At 45.1% G+C, this 25506-nt stretch overlaps 1 pseudogene across 1 annotated transcript; it reads left to right on the top strand.

Annotated features, from left to right (window-relative positions):
* Positions 1 to 12890: 12890 nt before the first annotated feature.
* Positions 12891 to 24569, top strand: LOC311116644 (tripartite motif-containing protein 16-like; annotated as a pseudogene). The gene is made up of 6 exons: positions 12891 to 13564; positions 13989 to 14084; positions 22167 to 22400; positions 22487 to 22646; positions 22772 to 22831; positions 23005 to 24569. The product of its transcript is annotated as a tripartite motif-containing protein 16-like (transcript).
* Positions 24570 to 25506: the final 937 nt, after the last annotated feature.

Below are 25506 nucleotides of genomic sequence, written 5' to 3'. Positions count from 1 at the left end.
AGGAGAGCCAGACTCGCTGACCAGGCTGGAACTGGGGAGCGACTACCCTGTGCCTGTCCGCCACCCTCTTGTTACGCTCTGCTGTCCGTAGAAGGGCCTCACGGGTGTCCACCCACACCTTGCGGCAGCGACGAAGGTTATCCTGAACTGACGGGACGGTTAACTCCTTTTCCTGAGACGGGAACAATGGCGGTTGGTACCCCAAAGCCGCCTCAAATGGTGAAAGGCCGGTGGCAGATGAGGTGAGGGAATTGTGGGCATATTCGACCCACGGGAGGTGTTTGGCCCAGGTGGACGGGTTCTGGGATGTCACACAGCGTAGAGCAGCCTCCAGGTCCTGATTGGTCCTCTCAGTCTGGCCATTGGACTGGGGATGGAAACCTGATGAGAGACTGACAGAGGCACCCAGAGCAGAACAGAACTCCTTCCATACCCGAGAAATTAACTGTGGGCCTCTATCGGACACTATGTCCACAGGTATTCCATGGGGACGGAATACATGTAGGACAAAGAGGTCGGCTGTCTCACTGGCAGACGGTAATTTTGGTAATGCAACAAAATGGGCAGATTTAGAGAATCTGTCCACGATGGTGAGTATGGTGTCATTACCCTCAGACATAGGAAGTCCGGTGACGAAGTCCAAAGCCACGTGAGACCAAGGACGACTCGGGACTGGGAGAGGCCGCAGCAGGCCCGAAGGAGCCCGGTGGGAAGCCTTATTTTGGGCACAGATGGAACAGGCCGCCACGTACTCCCGGACGTCAGTCTCAAAGGATGGCCACCAAAAGTGCCTCTTAAGTAGCGACAGTGTACGGTTCATACCAGGGTGGCAGGAGAAGCGCGAGGTGTGGATCCAGTTGAGCACTTGCGGCCGCACGGCTGCGGGAACATAGAGAAGGTCGGGGGGGCCATCGGCCGGTCCAGGTTCCGACTCTTGTGCCGATCGGACGAGGGACTCGATTTCCCAGTGAACAGCCGCCACCAAACAGGAAGCGGGCAGAATAGGTTCAGGATTGCTGGAGTCTTCATTGTCTGTAAACTGGCGAGAGAGAGCATCAGGCTTGACATTACGTGTGCCAGGACGATATGTTAAAATAAACTTGAACCTGCTGAAGAACAGAGCCCATCTGGCCTGACGGGAGTTTAGCCTCTTGGATGACTGGATGTACGCCAGGTTCTTGTGGTCTGTCCAGACTATGAAGGGTTGCTCTGCTCCGTCTAGCCAGTGCCTCCACTCCTCCAATGCCAACTTGACAGCAAGCAACTCCCGGTTACCCACGTCGTAGTTCTTCTCAGCAGGGGTCAATCTCCTGGAGAAAAAGGCCACAGGATGGAGCTTCTGGTCCGTGGGGGAACGTTGTGACAGGACAGCCCCCACCCCTGAATCAGAGGCGTCCACTTCCACAATAAATTGCAAACTAGTGTCTGGATGAATAAGAACAGGTGAGGTGGAGAACAGTTCCTTCAATGTACTCACGGCTGACTCGGCCTCAGGCGTCCACAGGAATGGCACCTTTGGGGAGGTGAGCTTGGTCAGGGGGGCAACCACTCGGCTGAAACCCCTGATGAAGCGGCGATAGAAGTTGGCGAAGCCCAGGAAGCGTTGTAGCTGCTTCCGAGACGTGGGTGTGGGCCACTCCGCAACCGCTCTGATCTTGTCAGGGTCTGGTGACACTTGTCCCCGCTCGATAATAAAGCCCAAAAAGGGGACGGACTGCCGGTGGAACTCACATTTTTCTGCTTTCACATACAGTTTATTTTCCATGAGGCGTTGGAGAACCAGACGGACGTGGGAGACGTGTGACTTAGAGAATATTAGAATGTCATCCAAATAGACAAACACAAAACGGTGTAGAAAATCCCTCAACACATCGTTAACCATGGCCTGAAACACTGCTGGGGCGTTAGTGAGACCGAATGGCATGACTAGGTATTCAAAGTGTCCGAGAGGGGTATTGAACCCAGTTTTCCATTCGTCTCCCTGCCTGATCCTAACGAGGTGGTAAGCGTTACGCAGGTCGAGTTTGGTAAACACGGTGGCACCATGAAGGGGTTCAAATGCTGAGTTGATGAGAGGCAGGGGGTACGTATTTCTGACTGTGATGTTATTTAGTCCTCTGTAGTCAATGCAGGGGCGTAATGTTTTGTCCTTCTTCTCTACAAAAAAGAACCCAGCACCAACAGCGGAAGATGAGGGACGAATGATGCCAGAGGCTAGGGAGTCGCCTATGTAGGTTTCCATAGCTTCTCTCTCAGGACGGGACAGATTGAAAAGCCGACTGGACGGCAAAGGGGCTCCAGGCAGTAACTCAATAGCGCAATCGTATGGCCTATGAGGTGGTAGTGAAAGTGCCTTGGACTTACTGAATACCTCGGCCAGGTCCAGGTACTCCTCAGGGACTGAAGAGAGGTCTGGGGGTTTGACAGGGGAAGCAGGGGAACCTACCGAGGGCGGAATAGCCGACCCAAGGCAAGCAGAATGGCAGTGAGTGCTCCAACTGTGTATTTTGTGGTTTTGCCAGTCAATATGGGGGTTGTGAAGGCTAAGCCAAGGGAAACCGAGGATAAGAGGGGAGGCCGAGGAGGAGACTACTTTAAACTGGATGGTTTCTTTGTGATTGCCGGACAGTATGAGAGAAACGGGGACAGTTTGGTGGGTAATGTTGGCAAACTGATGGCCGTCTATAGCGGTTACTGTTATAGGCTTAGGCAGGGGCTTAACAGGGATCTCAGCCTGAGTGACCAGGTTAACGTCAAGGAAACTATCCTCAGCACCAGAGTCAATGAGAGCAGCTAATGGGAGAGACAGATTCCTGAACTGGACTGTAGCTGGGATAACTAGACGGGGTGCTGTGGGCATTGAGTCAGGTGTAGCACTCGCAAGTACGCCCACTTTTACCTGCGAGCTTTGTCTTTTGGGCGAACCGGACAGTTAACCAGGAAATGAGTGCGGTCCCCACAGTACATGCACTCACCAGCCCGCATGCACCGTTCCTTTTCGGCAGGGGACAGACGAGCACGGCCCAGCTGCATGGGCTCGTCTAGTTCCGTGGAGGGATCCACTGAGGTGTGTGGGCGGTGTCCGAGTGGTGGTGTTGCTCGGGTTGCAGAAAGTGAGGGGGCCCCGCCTGCGGTGTGGACCCGACCGCCCCTCTCCTGTCTCCTCTCCCGTAGCCTGTTGTCTATTCGTGTAGCAAGGGAAACGAGAACATGAAGGTTAGCAGGCTCATCACAAACAGCTAGTTCATTCTTAATCGTGTCACTTAAACCGTTAACAAACGCTCCCTGAAGAGCTTCGTCATTCCACTTGGAATCGGCTGCCAAGGTCCAAAAATCAATGGCGTATTCAGCCACGCTACCCGTGCCCTGTCGTAGCTTCAACAGTCTCTTTGTGGCGGTCCCGACATGGTCCGGGTGATCAAACACAACTTTCAATTGAGAGGAAAAATCGTCAAACGACAGGCTGGCAATCTGCTGAGTAGAACAAGCCGCTTCTGCCCAAATCAAAGCTTTGCCCCTCAGTAACCCCAGAGCGTAATGTACCTTTGAGGATTCCGTGGAGAAAGACAGGGGCTTCTGTTGGAACACCAAGCGGCACTGAAGCAGGAAACCACGGCATTTGTTCAGGTCCCCGGTGAAAGGTTCGGGTGAGGTTGTAGGTGGTTCCCGAAGGGCAGGAGCGGAAGCCGAGCCAGGAGCCACTGTAGGAGGAACAGGCGGAGGAGAAGCAGAGGGAGGAAGAGTAGTGAGTGTTACCAGGTTAGCTACCAACACACACACAGGGAAAAAAGGGAAAGGAAAACAAGCGGGGACAGGGCCAACAGTGCCGGACCGTAACAGACTCTGGCCCAAATGACACCCTGTTCCCTACGTAGTGCACTAGGCTACTTCTGACCAGATCAAAAGTAGTGCACTACATAGGGAATAGGGTGGAGATTGGAGATTTGCTCACTGGCATTAGAATATTAGAATATCATACTGTAATGTTAGTGGTTGCCTCATTAGAATATCATACTGCAATGTTAGTGGTTGCCTCATTAGAATATCATACTGCAATGTTAGTGGTTGCCTCATTATAATATTATACTGTAATGTTAGTGGTTGCCTCATTAGAATATTAGAATATCATACTGTAATGTTAATGTTGCCTCGTTAGAATATCATACTGTAATGTTAGTGGTTGCCTCATTCGAATATCATACTGTAATGTTAATGTTGCCTCTTTAGAATATTAGAATATCATACTGTAATGTTAGTGGTTGCCTCATTAGAATATCATACTGTAATGTTAGTAGTTGCCTCATTAGAATATTAGAACATCATACTGTAATGTTAGTGGTTGCCCCATTAGAATATTAGAACATCATACTGTAATGTTAGTGGTTGCCTCATTAGAATATTAGAATATCATACTGTAATGTTAGTGGTTGCCTCATTAGAATATTAGAATATCATACTGTAATGTTAGTGGTTGCCTCATTAGAATATTAGAATATCATAATGTAATGTTAGTGGTTGCCTCATTAGAATATCATACTGTAATGTTAGTGGTTGCCCCATTAGAATATTAGAAAATCATACTGTAATGTTAGTGGTTGCCTCATTAGAATATTAGAAAATAAAGTAGTGCACTACAGTGTCTTGTGAAAGTATCCACCTCCCTTGGCATTTTTCCTATTTTCTTGCCTTACAACTTGGAATTAAAATGGATTTTTTGGGGGGTTTGTATCATTTGATTTACACAACATGCCTACCACTTTGAAGATGCAAAATATTTTTGTTGTTGTTGAAACAAACAAGAAATAAGACAAAAAAAAAACAGAACTTGAGCGTGCATAACTATTCACCCCCCCCAAAGTCAATACTTTGTAGAGCCACCTTTTGCAGAAATTACAGCTGCAAGTCTCTTTGGGTATGTCTTTATAAGCTTGGCACATCTAGCTACTGGGATTTTTGCCCATTCTTCAAGGAAAAACTTCTCCATCTCCTTCAAGTTGGATGGGTTCCGCTGGTGTACAGCAATCTTTAAGTCATACCACAGATTCTCAATTGGATTGAGGTCTGGGCTTTGACTAGGCTATTCAAAGACATTTAAATGTTTCCCCTTAAACCACTCAAGTGTTGCTTTAGCAGTATGCTTAAGGTCATTGTCCTGCTGGAAGGTGAACCTCCATCCTAGTCTCAAATTTCTGGAAGATTGAAACGGGTTTCCCTCAAGAATTTCCCTGTATATAGCGCCATCCATCATTCCTTCAATTCTGACCAGTTTCCCAGTCCCTGCCGATGGAAAACATCCCCACATCATGATGCTGCCACCACCATGCTTCACTGTGTTCTCGGGGTGATGAGAGGTGTTGGGTTTGCGCCAGACATAGCGTTTTCCTTGATGGCCAAATAGCTCAATTTTAGTCTCATCTGACCAGAGTACCCTCTTCCATATGTTTGGGGAGTCTCCCACATGCCTTTTGGCGAACACCAAACGTGTTTGCTTATTTTTTTCTTTAAGCAATGGCTTTTTTCTGGCCCCCTTCCATAAAGCCCAGCTCTGTGGAATGTACGGCCTAAAGTGGTCCTATGGACAGATACTCCAACTCCGCTGTGGAGCTTTGCAGCTCCTTCAGGGTTATCTTTGGTCTCTTTGTTGCCTCTCTGATTAATGCCCTCCTTGCCTGTTCCGTGAGTTTTGGTGGGCGGCCCTCTCTTGGCAGGTTTGTTGTGGAGCCATATTCTTTCCATGTTTTAATAATGGATTTAATGGTGCTCCGTGGGATGTACACATTTTCGGATATTTTTTTATAACCCAACCCTGATCTGTACTTCTCCACAACTTTGTCCCTGACCTGTGTGGAGAGCTTGGTCTTCATGGTGCCGCTTGCTTAGTGGTGTTGCAGACCCTGGGGCCTTTCAGAACAGGTGTATATATACTGAGATCATGTGACAGAACATGTGACACTTAGATTGCACACAAGTGAACTTTATTTAACAAATTATGTGACTTCTGAAGGTAATTGGTTGCACCAGATGTTATTTAGGGGCTTCATAGCAAAGGGGGTGAATACATATGCACACATCACTTTTCCGTTTTTTATTTTTTAGAATTTTTTGAAATAAGTAATTCTTTTCATTTCACCAATTTGGACTATTTTGTGGATGTCCATTATGTCCAAATAAAAATCAATTTAGATTACAGGTTGCAATGCAACAAAATGGAAAAACGCCAAAAGGGGATGAATACTTGTCAAGGCACTGTATCTGACTAAACAAACCTCTACTCTAAATCAGCCGACAAGGTGAAAACTCTGCTCCTGTAAGTCACTCTGGATAAGAGCGTCTGCTAAATGACTACAATGGAAATGTAAATCCCAGTCAGGATGGGAAGGAAGAAGATATGACCGTCTTATGGTAGTTGCAGACTGATAGTCAACTTCTAACGTTCTCAACAGGGGCTCGGATCAAATAGGCCTACACATTTCATTTCCTATGGAGCCTTGCCTAAATAAGGAAAGTGTGTATGTGTTTTTAAGGGGAGGGGATGTTAAGCCTGCTTGTTGTAGTACAGGACACCTCAACACCCACAGCCCACTCCTCCACTGCAGCTTCCTCCTGCCTCTGCCTCTCCACCTAGACCAGCACCCAGAGACCAGCACCACCTCACAGCCAGGACACTGGGGAAATAAGAACAGAAGACAACATGGTCAATACAACAATAACAACAACAGGCCACTACAGAGACGGACAAAGAAGAAGTCAATAAAGGACAGGGTAATGTTTAGAAGGCACAACACAGAAGAAAACCCAGTGAAACAGGAGGTAGAATACTATCTGAACTTGTGCAATGTCAAATGCGTATTTCCCCTGTTTAACACCTTAAATATGGTCCATTACCCGTCTATCGAGCTATCTGTAGCTAGCTAAACGTAGCTAGCTAACGTTAGCTAACCAAGCTAGCTAGCTGATCGTTTTGTGAACAGAACTCGTGAGCATCGCATTCAGAATTGCTTTTTTATTTTATTTATAAAATATATTATTTGTTGCAAACTGACTAAGTAGATATCTGTTCAGCTATCTATCTATACCCATTTCTGATGATCCATTGATCTCATCCATGATGTCTTGAGGGCTGTGTCGCAAGCTAAATGCAAAAATATTTAAACAAATCCTTAGGACCAATGAGAGTAGAGCTACTGAGTTCAGATGTAACACACACATGTCCATATATGGCATTGCGGTGGCAGCCATATTGGATTTCCTATCTGGTGATGTCCCTGAAACTGGGACCACATTATACCTCAAACTTTTGGCACAATTATTTTTTATTGCAAAAATGTAACTTATTTTGAGAATGAATGCAACATCTGCGACCTGGCCAAGATAAAGCAAAGCAGTGCGATAAAAATAACAACACCACAAAGTTACATAAAAAAAAAAATAGGTCATTTAGCAGACGCTCTTATCCAGAGCGACTTACAGGAGCAATTAGGGTTAAGTGCCTTGCTCAAGGGCACATCGACAGATTTTTCACCTAGTCGGCTCGGGGATTAGAACCAGAGACCTTTCGGTTACTGGCACAACGCTCTTAACCAATAAGCTACCTGCCGCCCAAATGGGATAAACAAAACTACAGTCAAAAACACAATAGAAAATCTATAAACAGTGTGGGCAAATGTAGTAAGTTATGGAGTTAAGGCAATAAATAGGCCATAGTGCAAAATAATTACAATTTAATATTAACACTGGAGAGATAGATGTGCAAAAAATGATGTGCAAATAGAGATACTGGGGTGCAAATGAGCAAAATAAATAACAATATGGGGATGAGGTAGTTGGGTGGGCTAATTTCAGATGGGCTGTGTACAGGTGCAGTGATCGGTAAGCTGCTCTGACAACTGATGCTTAAAGTTAGTGAGGGAGATAAGAGTCTCCAGCTTCAGAGATTTTTGCAGTTCGTTCCAGTCATTGGCAGCAGAGAACTGGAAGGAATGGCGGCCAAAGGAGGTGTTGGCTTTGGGGATGACCAGTGAGATATACCTGCTGGAGCGCATACTACGGGTGGGTGTTGCTATGGTGACCAATGAGCTAAGATAAGGCAGGGATTTGCCTAGCAGTGATTTATAGATGAATTGGAGCCAGTGTTTTTGGCGACGAATATGTAGTGAGGGCCAGCCAACGAGAGCGTACAGGTCACAATGGTGGGTAGTATATGGGGCTTTGGAGACAAATACGGTCAATGGACAGTGGTGGTCTTAGTGAAACAGTATGCAAAGTGGAGTATTTTAGCAAAGGAAGAGCTACAGCTAAACGGCTAACTTCAAAGGACAGCAGCCCACTTCAGTGAAACAGCGCTCCTGCAGCAGCTGTGGAGGAGAGCACAGACCTTGCCAGTGCCCAGCATATAGAAAATAGTGTTACAACTGTGGCATGAAGAACCCCTTCTCACTCAAATGCAGGCAGCGGAGACAACAAAATACAGTACACTGTGTCAACGATGACCAGGACAACAGTGGTGACAACGAGTACAGTGAGGGGTCTTTGGGTGACCACTTTGTGGGAACAGTCGCACTTGCAGGACCAGACGAGGACTGGACTGCTACCTACAAGACTAATGGAACTGATATTGTGTTCAAACTTGACACTGGAGCACAGGTCAACATCATTCCAGAGACTGAATTGTTACGGTTACAGGTAAAACCAGTGGTCTTCAGGGACATGCAGGTTGGTGCTGGAGGTAGATGATGAATCTCACAAGGTTCCGTTTGTCATAGTAAAGGGAGAAACAACACCCATCATTGGGTTAAAGTCATGTAACTTACTGGGTCTAGTGAAATGGGTTCATATGGTGAAATGACTAATGTTGAGGATGCATATGCTGATGTTTTTCAGGGAATAGGAAAACTCAAGGTACAGTACAAAATGGAGTTAGATCAGCCAAATAGACCAGTGATCCATGCACCTAGAAAGGTACCATTATCACCAAGAGACTAGCTAAAAGCAGAGCTGCTGAGGCTAGAGTCCTTAGATATCCTAGACAAAGTAGAAGAGCCTACTGAATGGGTCCACTCACTAGTAATAGTTGAGAAGGAAGACGGCTCGCTCAGACTGTGTGTGGATCCAAAAGAGCTAAACAAGCATGTAAAAAGGGAACCCTTTCAGCTGCCTACCAGAGGGGAGATATTCAGGGACATAGCAGGGGCTAAATACTTCTCAAAGCTAGACGCCTCTTCAGGGTTTTGGCAGATCAGGCTAGACAAGGAGAGTACAAGGCTTTGTACTTTCAATACTCCTTTTAGTAGCTAGTCATTTAAAAGGCTCCCGTTTGGTCTCACTTCAGCACCAGAAGTCTTTCACAGGACAGTCCAACAGATATCTGAGAGTGTGTCAGGCACCACAGTGTCCATTGATGATGTGCTAATATGGGCTCAGACTCTTGAAGAGCACAACACCAGGTTGAAAGCAGCACTTGATCTAGCCAGAGATAATGGGCTAAAGCTAAATGCAGACAAATGGGAATTCAGAAAGACAGAAATAACCTTCTTGGGTGAAAAACTAACATGTGAAGGTGTTCAGACAGACCAGAGCAAAGTGACCGCCATCAAGAACATGCCACTGCCTACAGATCAAGAGGACATACAAAGGTTCTTAGGGATGGTTAACTATGTGGGCTAATGTGTACCTAATCTGGCAACTCACACTAGTCAGATGAGAGGTCTACTGTGTAAAACTACAGAGTGGTGTTGGAACAGTAATCATCAGAAAGAGTTTTGAGGAGCTCAAGGCATTGATCATGCATGCTCCAGTACTTTGGTTCTATGATAAAAAGCTCAAAACCTCAATCTCAGCAGATGCCTCTAAAGCAGGTTAAGGTGCAGTGTTGTTACAGCAGTATGGCACTAGATGGCGCCCAGTTGCATATGCCTCCAGGGCTCTGCCAACTTCTGAGTGTAACTATGCTCAGATTGAGAAAGAAGCATTGGCGCTGTCATATGCATGTGAGAAATTCAGTGTGTTTATCTGTGGTAAAACAGTGTGGGATGAAACAGATCATCAACCTTAAGTTACTATTGCAAGGAAGGGTCTAACACACACACCACCAAGAGAACAGGGACTGTTTCTAAAACTTCTGAAATATGACTTGCAACTCGAGTACAGGCCAGGGAAAGAATTGTTAGTGGCAGACACATTGTCCAGAGCTTTTGACAGCTCAGAACCAAACCAGATATATATGAGCAGGACGAGACCATACATGTAAACCTTATCAGAGAGAGTTGCCCAGTCTCAGATGAAATGTGGACAGTTATTTCACGTGCCGCTGCAGAAGATGAGTGTTTGCAAAAGGTGATTCAAGCCATAACACGCAGGTGGTCTGTACAAGCTATACCATACCCTTATGGTCAATACAGGGATGAGCTATCTGGACTTGATGGAATTCTGTTTAAGGGTTCAAGAATTGTGATACCAAGTGTGTTACAGAAAAACATTCTGATCAAAATACACAAGGACCATCTAGGGATGGAAAAGTCAAACCGAGGTGCTAAAGCAGTGTTATTCTGGCCCAAGATGAATGCTGATATAGAGCAGACAGTCAGAGCCTGTATACAGTACCAGTCAAAAGTTTGGATACCTTCACTACTGGTCAAAAGTTTTAGAACACCTACTCATTCAAGGGTTTTCCTTTATTTGACTATTTTCTACATTGTAGAATAATAGTGAAGACATCTAAACTATGAAATAACACATGGAATCATGTAGTAAAAGTGTTCAATCAAATCAAAATATATTTTAGATTTTAGATTCTTCAAAGTAGCCACCCTTTGCCTTGACAGCTTTGCACACTCTTGGCATTCTCTCAAACCGCTTCATGAGGAATGTTTTTCCAACAGTCTTGAAGGAGTTCCCACATATGCTGAGCACTTGTTGGCTGCTTTTCCTTCACTCTGCGGTCCAACTCATCACAAACCATCTCAATTGGGTTGAGGTCGGGTGATTGTGGAGGCCAGGTCATCTGATGCAGCACTCCATCACTCTCCTTCTTGGTCAAATAGCCCTTTACACAGCCTGGAGGTGTGTTGAGTCATTGTCCTGTTGAAAAAACAAATGATAGTCCCACTAAGACCAAACCAGATGGGATGGTGTATCGCTGCAGAATGCTGTGGTAGCCATGCTGGTTAAGTGTGCCTTGAATTCTAAAGAAATCCCAGACAGTGTCATAAGTAAAGTACCCCCACACCATCACACCATCTACTCCGTGCTTTACGGTGGGAACCACACATGTGGAGATCATCCGTTCACCTACTCTGTGTCTCACAAAGACACTGCGGTTGGAACCCAAAATATCAAATTTGGACTCATCAGACCAAAGGACAGATTTCCACCGGTCTAATGTCCATTGCTTGTGTTTTCTTGGCCCAAGCAAGTCTCTTCTTCTTATTGGTGTCATTTAGTAGTGGTTTCTTTGCAGCAATTTGACCATGAAGGCCTGATTCTCCTCTGAACAGTTGATGTTGGGATGTGTCTGTTACTTGAACTCTGTAAAGCATTTATTTGGGCTGCAATCTGAGGTGCAGTTAACTCTAATGAACTTATCCTCTGCAGCAGAGGTAACTCTGGGTCTTCCTTTCCTATGGCGGTCCTCATGAGAGCCAGTTTCATCATAGCGCTTGATGGTTTTTGCGACTGCACTTGAAGAAACGTTCAAAGGTCTTGAAATGTTCCGTATTGACTGACCATGTCTTAAAGTAATGATGGACTGTCATTGCTCTTTGCTTATTTGAGCTCTTCTTGCCATAATATGGACTTGGTCTTTTACCAAATAGGGCTATCTTCTGTATACCACCCCTCCCTTGTCACAACACAACTGATTGGCTCAAACGCATTAAGAAGGAAAGAAATTCCACAAATTAACTTTTAAGAAAGAACATCTGTTATTTGAAATGCATTCCAGGTGACTACCTCATGAAGCTGGTTGAGAGAATGCCAAGACTGTGCAAATCTATCATCAAGACAAAGGGTGGCTATTTGAAGAATCTCAAATATAAAATATATTTTGATTTGTTTAACACTTATTTGGTTACTACATTATTCCATATGTGTTATTTCATAGTTTTGATGTCTTCACTGTTATTCTACAATGTAGAAAATAGTAAAAAAAAAATAAAAAAAAATTGAATGAGTAGGTGTTCTAAAACTGCCTTATTGCTATTAACATACCAACGTAATTAGAGCAGTAAAATAAATGTTTTGTATACGGTCTGATATACCACGGCTGTCGGCCAATCAGCATTCAGGGCTTGAACTACCCAGTTTATAAATATATTTACACTCCAGACTCCTACATTGCTCGTCCTAATATTTATATATTTCTTAATTCCATTCCTTTACTTTTTAGATGTGTGTATTGTTAGTTATTACTGCACTGTTGGAGCCAGGAACACAAGCATTTCGCTACACCTGCAATAACATCTGCTAAATATGTGTAAGCGACCAATAACTTGATTTGATTTTTGAAAGTGTTCCATAATTCTCAATCCGCATTGCGTTGTGCCTAAGAACAGCTCTTAGCTGTGGTAGTGTATATTGGCCATATACCACACCTCCTCAGGCCTTATTGCTTAATTAGAACACATAAGTGTATTATAAGGCATTATAAAGGTCATTAAAATAATTATACATATGTTCTTCATAGAAACTGTTATCCTTTATATATTCTAACAACACATTTTAAGATTCATTATTGCATTTGTTCCATGTTAAGGACTGTAACCTAGGAACAAAACTATTTGTCTCCCTCTTCCTGTTGCATGCAGTTCCTCTCTCTCTTCCTCCATTCCTCTAACCCCTCCCTCCCTCCTTTTAACCCCACCCCTCTGGCAGAACCAGGAAGTCCCTCCCCTCCACAAACTCTCTTCTGAGGAAACGAAACTGATCTGAGTCTCTGTGTCGTCTGTCTGTGTGAGAGTGAACAACCGTCCAAATGGCTCAGCAAGGAGTTCTGCTCGACCAGGACCAGTTCTGTTGTTCTGTCTGTCTGGATCTACTGAAGGAGCCGGTCACCATCCCCTGTGGACACAGTTACTGTAGAAGCTGTATTGAGGGCTGCTGGGATCAGGATGTTCTGAAAGGGGTCTATAGCTGTCCTCAGTGCAGACAGACCTTCACTCCAAGGCCTAATCTGATGAAAAGTAACATATTGGCTGAGGTGGTGGAGAAACTGAAGGAGACAGGACTCCAGGCTGCTCCCCCTCCTGCTCTGTGCTATGCTTGACCTGGAGATGTGGCGTGTGATGTCTGCACTGGGACCAGAAAGCAGAAAGCCCTCATGTCCTGTCTGGCGTGTCTGGCCTCTTACTGTGAGACTCACCTCCAACCTCACTATGAATCTCCTGCTTTCAAGAAGCACAAGCTGGTCAAAGCCACCGCACAACTACAGGAGAAGATCTGCTCTCATCATGACAAACTGCTGGAGGTTTTCTGTCGTACCGATCAACAGTGTATCTGTATGCTGTGTACAATGGATTAACATAAAGGCCATGATACAGTGTCAGCTGCAGCAGAGAGGACTGAGAAACAGGTAAGACCAGAACTACTTGTTGGTGACTGTCTGATAAACAAATAATTAAAGATACAGTAGGAACTAAGGCTGTTTGAATATGAGAGATATCAAATGAAATCGATCCTCAGCAGAACAAATATGAACACAGACCTTGAGTATATTGAGTTAGCTCCCAATGTATCACCATTTTCTGAAGTCAAACACTATTATCATTCCGAATGCCCTTTTAGGAGTTCAAAGTTCAGTCTCAACCCCTTGATACATGTACGTCTACCATAAAAACTATAATCATTAACATAGCAACATAGATAATGTAATATGATAAAGGGACTTCCTCAAGATTTTAGACCTTCCTCTCTATGGGCCCTATGTCACATTACTATACTATTGATCTACTGGACAAATAAAGCTTGATAGCTCATTGAAGAGTGATTCTACACAGAGGCAGCTGGGGATGAGTCAGCAGAAGGTCCAGCAGAGATTCCAGGAGAGAGAGAAGGAGCTGAAGGAGCTCCAACAGGCTGTGGAGTGTCTCAAGGTGAGTATTGTTGACCAAAGGAGACACACCATTTCACTTCTCTACTCCAGTCAGAGAGAGAGAGAGAGAGACAGAGAGAGGGAGAGGGGACTCTCTCCAATCCCACTGACCTCACTGTTGGGAACATGCTGTCTGGACTCTGTTCAGAGAATAGACTGTTTAATGTAACCGACGGGATATGAACCAGGTCTACCGCGGGAGAAAGCAACAGCTTGACCGTTACACCAAGAGGACATTCCCTATTGGGCTGAGGGCCGACACTGATTTTGAAATCGCAGGCGGGGCTACTTCATCACATAACCATGAGTAACCTTGACTGACTCATGTCCCCTATACATTAACATGGAGCCCTCCCTCCCTCTCTCTCTCTCTCTCTCTCTCTCTCTCTTTCTCTCTCTCTCTCTCTCTCTCTCTCTCTCTCTCTCTCTCTCTCTCTCTTTCTCAATTCAAATCAATTCAAATGGCTTTATTGGCATGGGAAACATAAGTTTACATTAACAAAGCAAGTGAAATAAATAATAAACAAAAGTGAAATAAACATTCAGAAATGAACAGTAAACATTACACTCACAAAATGTTCAAAGGAATAGAGACATTTCAAATGTTATAATTCAAGTGCAAACAGAGTGAGCCATTCGCCAGACTGAGTTCTGGAGGTGAAATGGAAATGAATGAGGGAGAGTTAAGTGCGGTAGAAGGTGTGGTGAAGAGCTCAGAACCAGAGCCTGGCATCAATGGACATGATAAAGAAGAATCTGGTGCAGTAGGAGATACATTGTAGGACAAAGTGGATCCATATCTTTTGGCAGATCCATTTGTGGTTTCAGGGTGGGTGGGAAAGGAGTTGGGTGCAGTTGAATCAGTGAAGGTAACCTGTAGTGGACTTGTGATATTTGTTTGTGTTTCTTCTGACAAGAGGGAGTGTCACGCAACTTGGGTCAAGATCTGTTTCTTGCTTTGCTCTTAGGAACAGGACACCATTGAAAGGAGTGATTTCTGGGGTAGCGTTAAGTGTAGAAGTGGATCAATTAAGGTTGAAGACTGCTGGTGTTTGTGATTCCCGCCGTTTGGTGCAACACAGATCCGGTGGTGAGCGTGGTGAAACAGAGGAGTCACTGTCAGTCCTTTTGAATTTTGAGTCTTTACCCGATAAAGTAATGGTAGGATATATCAGTTATCATGTTAGAACTTTGTGCCGAATCCACTGTGCTGATTCAGGTGCAACGTTTATGGTCATGTTGCAGCAGTTTGTAGGAGGGAGATTCCAAGATGTGGGAAGTGTGCAGGAGGGCATGAGATAGAGGATTGTGTAGTTTCGGTGGATAAAGTTGTGTGTGTCAACTGTTGGGATACCCATGTTGCTGGGGATCTGAAGTGTCCGGTGCGAGATTGGCAGGTTGAGGTGGCTAGAGTCAGAGTAGTGCAGAAGGTGTCGTATGCTGAGGCAGTGAAGAAAGTAGAGGAGGATGGGTCAAGGGTGAGAGATCCTGAGAGGATCCCTGTGAGTAGTAGATCTGTGCCAGCACAGAGGGATAGGCCAATGAGTGATATATGCTTTAGTAAAGTTAGCTTCTTAGAGTTCATAGCAATGTTTATCAACTATACCGCAGAAATGGAACGTAAATCCCAGAAAATAGATGTTGTGGTGGCAGCTGCAGAGAAGTATTTGGGCATACAAGATTAGACTTCAGAGGAGTTACAGGGTGTGTTGAGTGGTGGTGTCCCGTCCTCCCAGGCCGTTGGCATGGTGCAGGAGCAGATAGTGTCAAAGTAGTGGAATGGGGTAGTGGGTATTTAATATGTAGGGTTAGTTGGAAGGTTTTTAATTAAATGTTCCTTTCCCCTTTTCCCATTTTGTATCACAAAGTAAAATAGATTTATATTATAGTCCAGTTGGGGCGGTAATGCAACATATTGGATGCCAACCGCAGCTAAACTCCAAAGAAGAAGAACCGTTATATTATGGCTATGTACAGTGTTGTAACGATGTCTCTGTCTCTCTCATTCATTAACATTCGCGGTAGTTGGTTGTGTGGGTCTCTGGTTATGAATGGGGTGCTGACAGATAATCATTGATGGATATTTATAGAGCTCTGATCAGGACGACAATTGATTACTGGTGTGCAGTTTATGGAACAGAGGTAAAACTTGGCTTCAGAAGCTGGACAGAATCCAGTATATAGCTTTAAGGATATGTATTGGTGCATTTAAATCAACATCTGTATGTGCCTTACTGGTGGAGGCAGGAGAGATGCCTTTGGATATACAGCGTAGAAAATTGTCATTATCTTATTGGGTTGAAAGGCTGTGAGGTTGAGCATCCCACTGCTACTGTTCTAGATGACTGTTGGGAATATACTAGTAGACAAGGCAGTGGTTTTGGTCGGACAGTTGGAAAGCTTGCTGATGAGAGTGGTTTGAGGGAGTTGGAGGTTGGCCCTTCTGTGGTGATAGGGGATGTTCCTCCATGGTTACTCCCAGACCCTGTTGTTGATCTAACCTTGGTAGAGAAAAGGAAAGATTGGTCAGAAGTCAGTGATATAGTGAAACTGGTTGACAATTACATTGGTAATAGATTTTATGCTTTTCTACCACTTTTCACAGATTGATCCAAGGACCCAGATAGTGGGCTCACAGGAGCAGGCGTTTACGTTCCTGAATTTGATGTGCAGATATGTAGAAGACTAACAGATGAACTGTCAGTATACTCAGCTGAACTGTTGGCGATAATAGTTGCCCTCCAGTGGGTGGAGGACATACAACCTGTTAGAATTAAAGTATTCTCAGATTCTCTGTCTGTATTGAATAGTTTATCATCTGGTAAATCTAATAGGAGTGACCTGCTATTGGAGGTATTAATGTCATTATGGAGAATTGAGAGAATGGGTTTAGTAGTGAGATTCTGCTGGGTCCCAGCACATTCGGGTGTGGAAGGGAATGAAATTGTAGACCAGTTAGCTAAAAGAGCTTTGAAACGAGATATAATTGATATTAATGTTCCACTGGGTAGAGGTGAGGCCAAATGTAAGATCAGAGACATTTTGATAGATGTGTGGCAGAAGAGATGGTACTCTGAGCACAAGGGCCGGCATTTATATGAATAGTTTACAGTTTTACAGAAAGGTCGATGGACCAAGATTCAAAAGTCAGATTAGGAAGGAAGAGGTGGTGTTTACTCGATTGCGCTTAGGACATTGTACATTGATCTCGTCATTACATCTGGTTGGCAAGCATGGGAATGGTTTGTGTCTGGGGGGTACGGTCGATGAAACGGTGGAGCATGTGTTGTTATATTGTTGTAAGTATGTTGAAGAGAGGGAAAGATTGAAGTGTAGGGTCATTGAGGTTGGACGGGGTTGGGGGGGTTTGGAAGGGATTTTGGGTATGGGGGAGGGTCTATTAGAAGTTAGTAGGGCTCTTCTTTATTTTCTCAGAAGTACTGAGTTAGGTAGGAGGATTTAGAAATGTTGGAAACCGTGATTGACCACACACTCCAGCACAGTAGGTGGCGGCATGCACCTTTAACGTTGGTTTGTGGACCGCCATTATATCATAGAAGCAGAAGTTGGTTGTGTGAGAGACTTTGTGGTTCGTGAGGAGGGCTACTATTCTTTTTTCTTTTGGTTCTTGCGTATTTTCTGAATTTATTTTCTCATGGTTTGGGGTTTGTTTATTGGTTTCCACTGTTTATCGTTTAGAGTTGAGGGGGGAGTAGGGGTAGTTTGTTAGGGCGGCGTGATGGCCTCAACCGAGTGGAGAAGAAACGCTGTCGCTTCGGGTCCGTTCCGGAGAAAGGTGTGGAGGAAGTTTTGCTCATGGTCGGCGAACAGGTTGGAGCGGAACATCTGGACTCTGCATCCAGAATGAACAAGGCGGTGGTTGTGTTAATGAAAAAGGTTTGTCTTGTTGTGAGGGGGATTTTTGTGAGGGGTGTGTTGGTGCAGATGTCGCCTCTTTCGATAAGAGTTGTGGTGGCTAATCTGCCTCCGTTTATTGCTTCCGAACAGACCCCAAGTAGTTGGTTAGTTTTGGTAAATTTGCAAGTGGTTTCCGTGTGCTCTCGGCTGGGTGCCAAGCGGAATCCGTTAAACATGTCTCTTTTCGTAGACAAGTGTTTGTTTCTTAACAAACCTCAAGGTTACACAGGGGAGGGGTGGAACACAGGGTTTGCTAGCACATATAGTTTTGGGTGTTTCTAGTGTGGGGATCATCAGTTATAGGCTACAAGCAGCAATATGATTGATAGGTAGGACAGGTATTGAACCCAAATAATCCCTACTCAGATGCGCTAACCTCAACCCTAGTAAACATGCATTATAAAAACCTTCTATAGAAAATTATCTCATATTGGGAGTAAATAGCCTCTGAATAGAAAAGAAAAAACACTGCATCTTCCAGCCCACCAATAAATGACATAATGCAACCTTCGCTGTTAGCATATTTACCTCAACATGCCCCTCGCTTGCCTGAGAAGGCAGAGTGCTCGATGCTGGTTGATGAATTTGGCAATTAATGTACTAGGAAAATACGTTTTTGTCGACCAGAGGTGACTGAATTTATGTTTAGGCTTATTGATAATCAGTATAGGGGCGGCAGGTAGCTTAGTGGTTAAGAGCGTTGTGCCAGTAACCGAAAGGTCGCTAGTTCTAATCCCCGAGCCGACTAGGTGAAAAATCTGTCGATGTGCCCTTGAGCAAGGCACTTAACCCTAATTGCTCCTGTAAGTCGTTCTGGATAAGAGCGTCTGCTAAATGACCAATGTATTTATTTATTATAGTAATGAAGTATAATTTCAAAACATGACCATAAAAACAGGTAATAATAAACATGAATCATCATTATATTACTTCACAGTAATGTTTTTTCAGTCCTTCCTTTTGCGTTAGCAGTGTGGAAAGGGACAGAAAAAAGAGCTGGCAGGAGTTTTCCTGTGTGGTGGAGTGGTGGTGTATCCAGGGAGAGAACTAAACTAATCTTCTGAAATGTCATTCATGGTCTTATGCTGCCATCTATTGGAATTATTAAGCAACTGCAGTAGTACTGAATAAAGTGTTTTTCCTTACTAATCCTTACTAAAGTAGTGATTACTCAGAATTGCAAAATAAATGGCAGGGGTACCAGGAGGGAGGAAAATAGAGCAGGGTCAAGTGGTGGTGTTACCAGGAGGGAGGAGAGTAAATGTTTTACATTTTAGTCATTTAGCAGATGCTCTTATCCAGAGCGACTTACAGTTAGTGAGTGCATACATTTTCATACTGTCCCCCCATGGGAAACGAACCCACAACCCTGGTGTTGCAAGCGCCATGCTCTACCAACTGAGCTACACGGTAGTAGTACATGGCCAAGTGGTGGTGTGCAGGCCGTGGAGAAAGCGGTGGTGGGGAGGTTGCAGCTGGGCTACATGAGCTGAGGCAGGTTTCTGTAGTAACAGAGACTCCGGTGGGCGAAGGCTTGGTGGGCTCATCCCAGGAAATATTGCCTGTCATTGGGGAAGAGGCTCTGATCAGGGGGGAAGTGCAGGGGGGCAGAGACTGGGGAGGAGGAGGACGGTACCTTGCCAATGGAGGAGGAGGAAGAGGAAGAGGGGGGAGGTGAGTCTGCGGGAGCGGAGGACAAGGCGGTCTCGTGTTCAGACGGCTCATTGGATCCAGAGCTGACAGACAGTCAGGCTGAGGGCCCAGTATATACGCTGAGAGAACTTTCTAGGTTCCTGATGGAGACTAAAGGGGAAAAAGAAGGTTCTGCTGGAGTCTTATTTTATTGATCCTGGAAGGTTTTTAAGGTCAGTACAACACGTGATGAAGAATGAGGGGTATAGTGTCCTCTCACCCAGGAAGCGGTATAGGCTGAGAAAATGGGTCATGGGTTCTTAAGGGCATGTCTTCAGAATCTGCTTAAATGGATGTTTTTTTCTGGCATGGCGGCTTTATGGGCTTCTCTACTGGTTTCTGATTGTGGTGATTTCCCTCCCACCTCTTATGGAGATTTCTCGGTTAGACTTCCTTAACATGAACGGCGGCAGAGACTGGGGGAATATGTAAAACAAATACATTAAAATGTCACAAGAGGTGTGTAAAAATCAATGACCTTGTCTTTGCTTTCCAAAATGTGTCTGCACCTAGTACAGGGCTCAGTTCTCTGTTTCACCAGGGCCCAGGCAGGTGTCCTATTGGAAATTCCATGTAAAGCTCTTCCAAGATGTCACTTTTTGCTCATGCTTCCAAAGCTTTTGGGAGAGGTGGGGACAGCAGAAGGGGGAGTTTGAGTCTCTCAGTCAGTGGTGGGATGTAGGGAAAGCCCAGAGCTTTAACATGTTGAGAGAGATGGATGCTCCCAGCTCTTTCTTTTTGGGGTTGGAAAAACAGAGTGGGGAAACCAAGAAAATCCCTTGTTTTACGTTTGTCTGATGGGCGGGTAACTTCTGTTGTGGGGAGATGAGGGAGCCTGATGGGTGGGTAACTTCTGTTGTGGGGAGATGAGGGAGCCTGATGGGTGGGTAACTTCTGTTGTGGGGAGATGAGGGAGCCTGATGGGTGGGTAACTTCTGTTGTGGGGAGATGAGGGAGCCTGATGGGTGGGTAACTTCTGTTGTGGGGAGATGAGGCCACGGCTGTGGAGTTGTACTCTGATTTATAGAGGGCAGAACTCTGTGATCCTGGGTGTTCTCAGGTTCTGCTCACAGACCTTTCCAAACTCTCTCTGTCACAGAGAAATCAAATTGACAATTCTCTGGCCTTTTACAAACTCTCAGCTGCTGTCTCTCAGACGGTCTGCCTGTGGATTTTTATAAAAAGTTCTGGGGAATTATTGAACAGAACGTGTGTTGCGTGAGTGCGTCGGGGTGGGGGAGCTGTCGCTAAGCTGTAGACGGGAGGCTTTGACTCTCCTGCCCAAAATAGGGATTTGAGCGACATAAAGAACTGGAGGCCTGTGGCATTGCTCTGTGTGGACTATAAGGTCTTTGCCAAGGTCCTCTTTAACAGACTGAAGTCCCACCTGGAGTCTATTGTACAGAAGGACCAAACGTACTGTGTACCAGGACGTTTGGTGGCTCCTCTCCCAAGTGTCATACAGAGGGAGGGTTCTGATCATCAACAACTTGGCGGCATCCTCCCTATGGCATAAATTGGCCAGTGATTTCTTTCCGGTCTGGGCATCACTGGCTGAGGGCAGCAGTGCTGTACCTGCCTGTCCAGGAGGGGGGACAAGGCCTGGTGGACCTGGAGAGCAGGGTGGCAGCGTTCTGACTCAAAGCAGCGCAGAGGATTCTGTACCGTACGGAGGTGGGCTGGAGGGAACCAGCATGTGCTCTGTTGAGGAGGGCTGGTGGTTTGGGGCTGGATCAGCAGCTCTTCATCATGCGGCCGGAGAGACTCAATACAGCAGGGGTCTCTGATTTCTATGCTGCAGTACTGAGGGCTGGAGCAGCCTGAGGAGGGGCCACCACCGTTTCCACCACTGCAAGTGACAGCAGAGACTGGGGACTGGCAGGAGAGTCTGGAGGACTTACTGACTTTTAACACTCTGAGCTTAGTGGGAGTGAAGGGGCATCAGTGGCAGGGGGTTGTGGGGGCTGAGAGCATGGCAGGGTATAGGTGGAGGGTGCTCTATAAGCTCCCAGTGCTGGAAATGTCAGGGGTCGTCCAGTGGAGGGTATTACATGGAGCCCTGGACACCAATAGCTGGTTGGCTCGGTTTGACCTGGGAGTTGAGGAGGGGTGTCAGTTTTCTGCAATGACAGACTGTTCATCATGTTTTTTCTGTGTTGCCAGGGTAATGCCATTACTGTTGACGCCTTAGGGTTGAGTTTGAGTTGTACAAAATGATCAACAGTGTGGAGATGTTTCAGGAGGTATGGGGGCTCAGGGGGGCTGTCTGTACGGCTGGAGAGGAGGGGTTGGATGGACGGTTGGAATGTGGTGCTGGTTGGTGTATTGTACTGTGGTGTTGGGTACTGGATAATGTGATTGTGTGGAGGTTGTGGTGGCACGCAATGTGCTTTTAGGAGGGGGTGTTAGTGTAATGAGGATGGCTCATTAAAGTAAGACAAGTCAGTCTCTCTCTCTCTCTCTCTCTTAACAGCGCTCTGCACAGGCAGCAGTGGAGGACAGTGATAAGATCTTTACCGAGCTGATCCGCTCCATTGAGAGAAGGCGCTCTGAGGTGAAGGAGCTGATCAGAGCCCAAGAGAAGGCTCAAGTGAGTCAAGCTGAAGGACTCCTGGAGCAACTGGAGCAGGAGATAGCTGAGCTGAGGAAGAGAAGCACTGAGCTGGAGCAGCTCTCACACACAGAGGATCACATCCATTTCCTCCAGGTAACTCAACTGCCTTGATACATGTGATATTAAATTAAAACTCTCAATCATTTGGTTCTGTTCTCTCTCTCTCTCTCTCCCCCCAGAGTTATCAGTCTCTCTCCGGTACCACTGTATCTTCAGACTTACCCAGCATCGTTGTCCGTCCTCTTCAGTACTTTGGAGATGTGAGTAAGACTGTGTCTGAACTGAGAGAGAAACTAGAAGACGTCCTTAAAGGAGAATGGACCAAGATCTCCACTACAGGTGTGTTGAAAATAATAAGAACATCAACTTTAGACCATTGAAAGTTCCCTACTAGTCATATACATGTGGAATATGGTATGATGATAACATTCCCTGTCTCTGTGAATGTGTTTGTGTGTCTGTAGTGAATATAGTGGATGTTGTACTGCCTCCAGAGCCCAAGACCAGAGAACAGTTCTTACAATGTGAGTCTCTTTATTCTGAAGTAACTAACAGTCTCTTTTTACTGACACTCCTAACAATCCCTCTAGAAATATATAGCAATAGTAGATCTAATCAAAGACAGGGTAGATACAGTATCTGACTTCACTTATTGTTCTAACTCCCCTCATTGGTCTCTGCTCTGCTCTTCTCCCAGATTCCTGTCAGCTCACACTGGACCCAAACACAGCAGGCAAACGCCTCTCTCTGTCTGAAGGGAACAGAAAGGTGACCAATACAGACCAAGTCCAACCATATCCTGTTCATCCAGACAGATTCACCAACTGGTGCCAGGTTCTGTGTAGAGAGGGTCTGTCTGGACGCTGTTACTGGGAGGTGGAGTGGAGTGGGGAGTGTGTTGTTACAGCAGTCTCATATAAAGACATCAGCAGAACAGGGACAGATGGTGGATTTGGACAGAATGACAAGTCCTGGAGTTTACTGTGTTATAGTGGTAGTTATTGGTTCAGACACAATAATGTTGGGACTAAAGTATCAGGCCCTCAGTCCTCCAGAGTAGGAGTGTACCTGGATCACAAGGCAGGTACTCTGTCCTTCTACAGTGTCTCTGACACAATGACCCTCCTCCACAGAGTCCAGACCACATTCACTCAGCCACTCTATCCTGGGTTTGGGCTCTGTGGTACTGCTGAGCTGGTTAAACTGTAGTAGGGTCCACATAGATACTAGTCATGCTGGTGTAGTCTATAGCTGAGCTGGTTAAACTGTAGTAGGGTCCACATAGATACTAGTCATGCTGGTGTAGTCTATAGCTGAGCTGGTTAAACTGTAGTAGGGTCCACATAGATACTAGTCATGCTGGTGTAGTCTATAGCTGAGCTGGTTAAACTGTAGTAGGGTCCACATAGATACTAGTCATGCTGGTGTAGTCTATAGCTGAGCTGGTTAAACTGTAGTAGGGTCCACATAGATACTAGTCATGCTGGTGTAGTCTATAGCTGAGCTGGTTAAACTGTAGCAGGGTCCACATAGATACTAGTCATGCTGGTGTAGTCTATAGCTGAGCTGGTTAAACTGTAGTAGGGTCCACATAGATACTAGTCATGCTGGTGTAGTCTATAGCTGAGCTGGTTAAACTGTAGTAGGGTCCACATAGATACTAGTCATGCTGGTGTAGTCTATAGCTGAGCTGGTTAAACTGTAGTAGGGTCCACATAGATACTAGTCATGCTGGTGTAGTCTATAGCTGAGCTGGTTAAACTGTAGTAGGGTCCACATATATACTAGTCATGCTGGTGGTGATGGTCCCCAGATATAATGCTCTGTTTTTTGGAAAAATTATTTTTGTCTGACTGATTTAATCTTCAGAGTGTAATTAAAACGTAATAACGTATGTTTTATCAAATGCAATGTTTTAATTGGCTACATTTACATTAATCATGATGTATGCTGTTAATGTATGTTGGTTGTCATTCAGAACCATTGAAATGTTTTCTCAATTGGTTCTCTGTCTCAATGTAATTTTCCTCAGTATCATGGAACAGGTAGTGTTACTTACTTGCTAATTGAACTATATGGGCCGGTTTCCCGGACACAGATGAAGCCTAGTCCTAGACTAAAAAGCATGTTCAATGGAGATGTCCGGGAAACCAACCCTAAATTTGGCATCTTTTATTCTCCCGTACTGCTCAGTCAAGCAACATTAAACCTGTCCAGCAGGTGGTGCTATTAACCAAACAATAAAAACAGCAGATATCTTGACTTGCCACTCAGTATATCAGTAATGTTCAGAATTGTACTTTAATATCATTGGAGATTGATGGTCTTTTTAATCCACTACCCAGAGTCAGGAACAGATGAAGTTAGGTCTGCTACTGTTCAGTTATTAAATATGATTCATGGTGATGGGAAATAAAAAATCCATCTAGTAGTAGTTTTCCTTTGCTATTTATTCCAAGGTGTGTCTTTAACTTGTAAATGGATTGTGTTGAAGCTGGCATGTGGTGTGGATGATAGAATAGAGTGAATAGAGGAGAGAAGAGAGGAGGAGAGGAGAACATCATATAGAAGACAGATATGATAGAGAGACAATTCATACTCAGGGGAGTTACTGGCTGTGGCCCAAATGACACCCTGTTCCCTACGTAGTGCACTAGGCTACTTCTGACCAGATCTAAAGTAGTGCACTACATAGGGAATAGGGTGGAGATTTGCTCACTGTCATTAGAATGAAGATTTCCATACAGGAGTTACTGTCTCTGTCCCAAATCTCTCCCTGTTCCTTACGTAGTGCACTAGGCTTCTTCTGACCAGATCTAAAGTAGTCTTCTAGATTTTACATGTTTTCTCCCTGTCGTTAGAAAATGACAATATGGTAATGACTTTAGTGGTTTCCTCCCCCTTTGTGTTTTTATTGGTTGTGTGTTATGTGTGTTGTTGTGTTAGGTTTTCCCCCTGTGTTCCTAATGGAAAATCCATTAACAATGAATCACAAACAAATTATATTCCAGTTGTGTTTAGACAACTTCATGGCTGACATCCCCCAGTTCTGTTAAGACCCATTGAACTGGGTCACATTCTAAATGGTCACTTGTATTGATAGTCCATACTGGGCCTAACTGGGGTTAACCATACTGGAGGGTTTCGTTCTGCACACATATTCCCTCATCTCCAGAACTTTACCTGATGTCCTCTCCTC

Source organism: Coregonus lavaretus (genome assembly GCF_964263955.1).
Source record: "Coregonus lavaretus genome assembly, contig: HAP1_SCAFFOLD_6197, whole genome shotgun sequence".
Taxonomy (NCBI): Eukaryota; Metazoa; Chordata; class Actinopteri; order Salmoniformes; family Salmonidae; genus Coregonus; species Coregonus lavaretus.
Note: the sequence above shows the minus strand (reverse complement) of the source record. Positions and strands in the feature narration are given on the sequence as shown.